Genomic DNA, 7,602 nt, shown 5'->3' on the forward strand with positions numbered 1-7,602 from the left:
AGAACAATATTGGACCTCTGAAAAGTATAAGCATGCATATGTACTCAATACTTGGTTTGGGCCCCTTTTGCAGCAATTACTGCCTCAATGCGGCGTGGCATGGAAGCTATCAGCCTGTGGCACTGCTGAGGTGTTATGGAAGACCAGGATGCTTCAATAGCGGCCTTCAGCTCTTCCGCATTGTTCAGTCTCATGTCTCTCATCTTTCTCTTGGCAATGCCCCATAGATTCTCTGAGGTTCAGGTCAGGCGAGTTTGCTGGCCAATCAAACACAGTAATCCCACAGTCATTGCACCAGGTTTTGGTGCTTTTGGCACTGTGGGCAAGTGCCAAGTCCTGCTGGAAAATGAAGTCAGCATCCCCATAAAGCTCATCTGCGGAAGGAAGCATGAAGTGATCCAAAATCTCCTGGTAGACGGCTGTGTTGACCCTGGACTTAATGAAGCACAGTGGACCAACACCGGCAGATGACATGGCTCCCCAAATCAACACAGACTGTGGAAACTTCACATTGGACTTCAAGCATCTTGCAGTGTGTGCCTCTCCATTCTTCCTCCATACTCTGGGTCCTTGGTTTCCAAATGAGATGCAAAAGTTGCTCTCATCAGAAAAGAGGACTTTGGACCACTGAGCAACAGACCAGGTCTGTTTTTCTTTAGCCCAGGTAAAACGCTTCTAACGTTGTTTGTTGTTGAGGAGCGGCTTGACAAGAGGAATACAACATATGAAGCTCATGTCCAGGATCCATCTGTGTGTGGTGGCTCTTGATGCACTGACTCCAGCCTCCGTCCACTCCTTGTGAAAGTCCCCAACACTTTTGAATGGCCTTTTCCTGACAATCCTTTCCAGGCTGCGGTCATCCCTGCTGCTTGCGCACCTTTTCCTTCCACACTTTTCCCTTCCACATAACTTTCTACTAATGTGCTTTGATACAGCACTTTGGGAACATCCAACTTCTTTTGCAATTACCTTTTGAGTCTTTCCCTCCTTATGGAGGGTGTCAATGATGGTTTTCTGCACAACTGTCAGGTCAGCAGTCTTTCCCATGATTGTGATTCCTACTAAACCAGACTGAAAGACCATTTAAAGGCACAGGAACCCTTTGCAGGTGTTATGGCTTAATTAGCTGATTAAAGTGGGACACTTTGAGCCGAGAATATTGCACCTTTTCACAATGTTCACATTTTCTGATATTGTGGATTTGGGGTTTTCATGAGCTGTAAGCCATAATCATCACAATTATGACAAATCATGGCTTGACCGATCTTGCTTTGCATGTAATGAGTCTATCTCATATATTAGTTTCACCTTTTAAGTTGCATTACTGAAATAAATGAACTTTTGCACGATATTCTAATTTTTTTGAGTTTCACATGTATGTGTGTGTGTGTGTGTGTGTATATATATATATATATATAATAAAATTTCAATATCAATATTTTTTTCTTCTAATATATTTTTATCTTTTCACTTTTTTTTTTGGTTATATAATGGATTGTGCCATAAACATTTTTAGATATGTGTGTGTATGTATGTATATGTGTGTGTATATAATAACTTTAGCCATAGTTTTCTTAAGTCTGTGTAGCCAAAATAAAAAAAAAAATCAGTAATCTCTGCATTATAATCCATAAAGTGAAGTGAAAAAATGCTGCGCTACATGAAACAATGGCACAATCTATTATATAACCAAAAAACAAAGTGAAAAGATAGATATAATTTTTTTTTTTTTTATCTTTTCACTTTGTTCTTTGGTCATATAATGGATTGTGCCATTGTTTCATGTAGCGCAGCATTTTTTCACTTCACTTTATGATTGTATAATTTGCCCCACTGATACATGGGTTGTGTGCACTAGCGGCTACAGTATTTAATTGTAATTTTTGTTTTTATTTCACCATAGTTGGCACTTGAGTTATTCAATTTATTTTAAATCTCTGCAGTATGTTCACATTTCCTTTTACGTAATCCATCTAAAATGCTGCTGTTTAATTGGGGAATATTGTCACCAACTAATCTTTTGTATATGTCAAGAGTGGTGAGGATAAAGACACAATACCATTTTAGTCTGAAGGAGAAGCGGTATCCACCTCAGCCTTTCTCCATTATTTTAGGTTTTCAGTGGGCCGTTTATATGCACTTCCAGGCACAGCTTCATTTAAAGTGGTTGTAAACCCTTACAAATACCCAATGAAGTAACTGGCCCCAGATGATACAGAGAATAAACAAATCCTTCTACATAAGCTGTACCTGTTTATCTACAGTATTCTCTTCTCTATATCCATTCAAAGTCCAGAATGTATTCAGCTTTTCTGAGAGTTGAGGAAAAGGAGAGCTCTGAGAGATGGTTGGAGGGAAGACACACACACCCCCCTTCACGCAGCACACAGGAACAGAGCAGACGCTGTTTCTCTTGGTGTTAGGAAAACTTGTCAGAAGTGATTTATGCTGGTAGCAACAGATATAAATGACACTTTAGTACTTAACCACTTGCCCTCCTGAGGATTTACCCCCCCCTTCCTGTCCAGGCCATTTTATACGTTACAGCGCTGCTTTACTTTAACTGACAATTGCACAGTCATGCAATGCTGCACCCAAATTAAATTTCTGTCCTTTTTTTTTCCCATGAATTGAGCTTTCTTTCAGTGGTATCTGATCACCTGTGCAGTTTTTTGCGCTATAAAAGAAAAAATTTTGAGACAACAAATATATATTTTTGACTTTTTGCTATTAAACATGTCCAGTAAAAACAAAATTGTAATTTCATCATAAATTTATGGCAAAATGTATTCTGCAATATGTCATTGCTAAAAAAAAAAAAAAATCTCAATATATGTAAATTATTTGGTTTATGTGAAAGTTATAGCATTTACAAATAGCAAAAGATATACTTGTGGGGTTATTTTTTCACTATTAATGGCAGCTACTTCTTGCATGACGGTGGTGGACATTCTGACACTGGGGGGAACTGATTTGGTGTCACTGACATCCCCAGTGACACTTATACAGTGATCAGTGCTAAAAAAAAAAAGCATTGACACTGTATTAATGGCACTGGACAGGAAGGGGTTAACTGTGTGCAGGGAGTGTTTTAGTAGGGGGCGGTGTCTATGTGCTTCATTGTAATCACACTGCTCTGGATGGCTGTGCTGTGCACTATATTGTACTATATTGCTGCAGGATCCCTTGATGTGCTGAATCTGAAAAGGTGCTGTGCTGCACCCCAGTTTGCACCCCAAGCATCACTACATGCCTAGCATGAATGTTCCCTTTGGACCTATGTTATCATTGTGGAATGCACTCTACCCCTATCTTTAACCTAATTTGGCTACAGCCTCACCAAAGACCTCCAGTAACAGATCTTACTATGAAATGTTCTTAAAGACAGTGGGATCTTGTATAATATTCTAAATGATTGCATCTCACCTCCCACTTTCAGGAATTCCACATAAATCCCTTATTCCTCCCTGCATATGAAAATCCAAAAGACTTTTGATTGTGACATCTAAAAGGTATTAAATACATGTAGGATCTCATAGCAAGGGATGGGGTAAAACCTTTAAAACAGAGGTTTCTGGACTGTATGGAAACATTCCTATGCATGAAAAATTAGATCCTATATTAAAGCTGCATTAAACAGCAAAACGTGTTTTTTATATTGCAACGTACCAATTCTTAGATGTGATGACTTCATTTGTTTGCTGTAGCACCCTCCTAGTTTAGCTAGGGGGAGCTAGAGTCTTGATTGTCAGTAAAGTAGGGTTAGTAGCAGCCTGGGTGCAGTAGCCAGAAGTTCAAATCTTGGTCAGGAGCTGAGAAGCTCTGTAGGCCAGCCCCTCTGGAATTTCCCCCTGCTCCCCCTAGGGCTTTTGAAGGAAGGCTCTAGAGGCAGTGGGTGGATCTGAAGAGTTGCTGGTTGCACTCTTTATGGGTCCTAGCCAGTCCTCAACAGGAGTTAGGCAGGGGGCTGGACACCATTAAAGTGTTATTAAACCCAGGACCCTGCATTCACTGTATCTAGTCTCCCACCATACACACAACATGGGAATGTTAATAAATTATGTTAATAAATATAAACTGCTAAATACCTTTTCTCATCAGCAGTTAGAGCAGTTTTGTGACTTCTTCTATCAGTGTTCAGCTGAGCACATGTTAAAGCTTGTAGGAGGAGATTTAGTTTTGCTCTAGGAGGTGGCAGGATCCCTGACCTCTGTCCAGACTGTGCTGATTGGCCCTGTGGTGATCACATGCAAGGAAAAAAAAAACCTCTCTAGCAATAAACACCAAACTGAGCATGTGCAGATGGACTTCACACAATATATCGTATCAGGGGATAAGAGGGGGACACTGGAAGAAAAGGAGGATCAGAGAAGTCAGGATCAGTGTTTTTACACAATGCAGAGGATTAACCCCTTAGGTTCCACAGTGAGTATGACAAGCACACTTCACTGCATATACAGACTGATTTTACTGTTGTGGGTTCAGTAACATTTAAAAAGTGTTGAAGCTTGCTCAGTAGCAGGAAGAATGGAGGGAAGAGTTCATGTGGAAGAGGGCTGCAAGGAGGCCTAGCAGGATGGGATCTACTTGCAGGCCTGGAGCTGGAAAGGAGGAAAGCTCACAAGTTCCCTGAGAGAGGAACACCTGTATAGCAGAGAAGGAGCAGCCCAGCTGATAGACCTGGTAGCAGCCAACAACTCACAAGTGGTACAGAAGAGGATCTGAGCGAGTACACATACACCCCCTGGGTTGATAGGGGAAGGAGCACTCTGGTGGAAAACCAGATTAGCCACCTACCAGTGTCTTGATTTTTTAAAGGGACAGGAGCCAGACCCCCTGTTCAGGGATACCTCCAGATTGCTGGGTGAAGAGGAGAAGTTCATCTAGGGTCTGGGGTGATACATTAAAGAGATGATGGCTAGCTCTCCAACAAAGACTGTGCAGAGAATGCTTGTAAATGGTTCCAGGAAGTTGTCCTCAGTTCATCAGTACCCTTTGGCATCCTGTACACCCCTAACCCTATCCCAGTTCAATTCCCCCAAATAAAACAACAAAACCAAAGCTCAAGTACTGATCTCTGACTCTGGATGCAAGCCTTGTGAAGTTGTGTGATGCCTGGCTGTGCAGGACTATAGGGGGTACCCAAATCTTCTAGTGACTCCTAAGGGGGTAGTGCTACATTTTTTTGAGTCTTTCTATTTTTATTTTCACTTTTTGATCCTGCCAATAGGTCTATTGTTTTTCAACAGGACAAGCTGCCCTGCAGATGTTATAGGGATGAGACCAACCATGTAACGCTGACAGAGTGATTACAGTGATCAGCATTTATTGATATATGTAAAACCTTTATCCCAAAGGGAAGAAAAACTATTTGCTGTAACTGCTTAAAAAATGTTATCTGGTGTTCAGCTTCAATTTGTTGATGTATCTGCTAGTGCATCTAACACTACCCACCCCCATTCTGACAATATTGCTGCGCAAAGGTGTCTCTATGCTCCTCCTCCAGAGTGTAGGCACCCTTATACAGGAGGTGTGTTACTGGTCTGATCACCAGGTGAAAGCAAAAGGGGAAAAAAGCCTAAATAAAAGAAAACAAAAGCAGCAACCACATCTGTTGATTGGTAAGCTGTAATTTTATTACATTTTTTTGTTTTGTGTTTAATATTGTTTTAACAGCCTTATCAAACATTACATGTACAGACCAATAGCTTGACACCCTTTGAAAATCACTGCCTGAAAGGAGCCCTCTCTATGGGCCTTGTTTCCACTTTATACAAGACCCTCATGGGTTCATCGAAGCTCCAATATATGGAAGAATGGGATAGGGTCCATAGAGAATTCTTAGACATGGCTGACTGGACTAAAACACTCTTATAGTACTCTCCCGCTGATATTATGACCCCTGCCAGCATTGTCCAATTTGCCCACAGTGCTTCTTTGACCTGCTTTTGAGGAAGTAGGGAGTATGGTACTTTGATACATATATGGTGGCAATTCCTTAAGGCCAGTCGATTCTGGATTCCCATATGCAACATGATTAGCAAGAAAAAAAAAATTCTTCCAACCCTGATGGCCATACTTTAAAGGCCATGCAGTGCAGTGTGGTTTAAAAAAATTTCCTAGGCACATCTACAACTACATTCTCCAGGACTGAGAATCTCAAACTCTCAGGATTTGCCATAAACCCATGGTAGCAGCAAACCCAAACCTCATTCCTACCCTTAACATGTCCTAATGTATGGAAAAAAACATACCTGCACTTATGGACAGTGCAACAGTACATTAAAATTTGTGCATTGCAGTATAATAATGGGCAAGTGCATTGTCGCAAGTGACCATAACAACTATTTTATAGGGCCATTCCATCAAGTGTCTGGTTTTAGGTGTTTGCAGTGTAGATGTTTGTTTTTTTTTAACAGTATTCAGTTTCCTATGGGACAAAGTACATGTCAGACTCACCTCCAAAGACGTGCACACAGGTGTGTTCTGGATGTGCCTGGGTACACCCTAATCACCCTGCGTGTATTATTGCTCTGTGTGCCGGCAAGGATATTGTAACGATATCCCTCTGACTGGCTCTGCTACAAGAGAAGTGCCTTGCACATCTCTTTCACTGATCCAGCGGGGAGATCAATATGCCGGCAGGGAGATGGAAAAGATCTTCCACTGACTGGTTCTGCATTCAAATAAATGCTTCCACATTTCTCTTTCACTGTACCAGCAGGGAGATGGGCAAGATCTGCCACTGAACATCTCTGCTTATAAGAGAAAGTGTCACTTCTCTTTCATTCTTAATCTGCAGCCAGAGAGATCAGAAAGATCTCCTCTCTGGCCGCCAGAGCGCCTCAAGGGAGAGTGGTACTGGCTTTACAACCATCGAGAAACCTGGCAGGACTGATTGGTTGGAAAGCCAGTATCACTGGACTTCTGTAATGAGAGGTAAGAAATGATAATGGGGTGTGAATCCCAGATCCTTTACCTCCATTCTAATCACATATTTATTTTTAAAAAAAGTTTGAAAAGCATTTATCATTTTCCTTCCACTTCATAATTATGTGCCACTTTGTGTTGGTCTATCACATAAAATCCCAATAAAATACATTTACGTTTTTGGTTGTAACATGACAAAATGTGCACAATTTCAAGGGGTATGAATACTTTTTCAAGGCACTGTACATACAGGCACACATATGTGTATTGGAGCTTTGGGGTGCACATCCTAATGCAATAGCTGACTCACACCTATGCTCACCTCTCTCTGCATTCCTTGTGCCGGTGCTTTCTTCAGGCAAGCGCAGAGAGCAAGAGACAGACACGCACTAGCTGTACCTTAAGGAGGGCCTTGTTTCTGACATTGGCTATGAAGGTGTGACAAAGTACTACCTGTACTTTGTCCCATCACATTGTAAAGCACTGCACAAACTGTTGGCGCTATATAAATCCATTATAATAATAATCAGGAACTGAATGCTTCTTCTACTTAATGCAAATGCACACATCCAGCCTTGTTTAGCGAAGGCCAATTTCTGTTTCAGAATGGCCGTGCTCCTGTGCGCAAAGCTATATCCATAGACACATGATTTGGCATGTTTGTAGTAGAGG

Source organism: Staurois parvus, unplaced genomic scaffold (assembly GCF_062004578.1).
Source record: "Staurois parvus isolate SC_StPar_1 unplaced genomic scaffold, SC_StPar_1.0 ptg000668l, whole genome shotgun sequence".
Taxonomy (NCBI): domain Eukaryota; kingdom Metazoa; phylum Chordata; class Amphibia; order Anura; family Ranidae; genus Staurois; species Staurois parvus.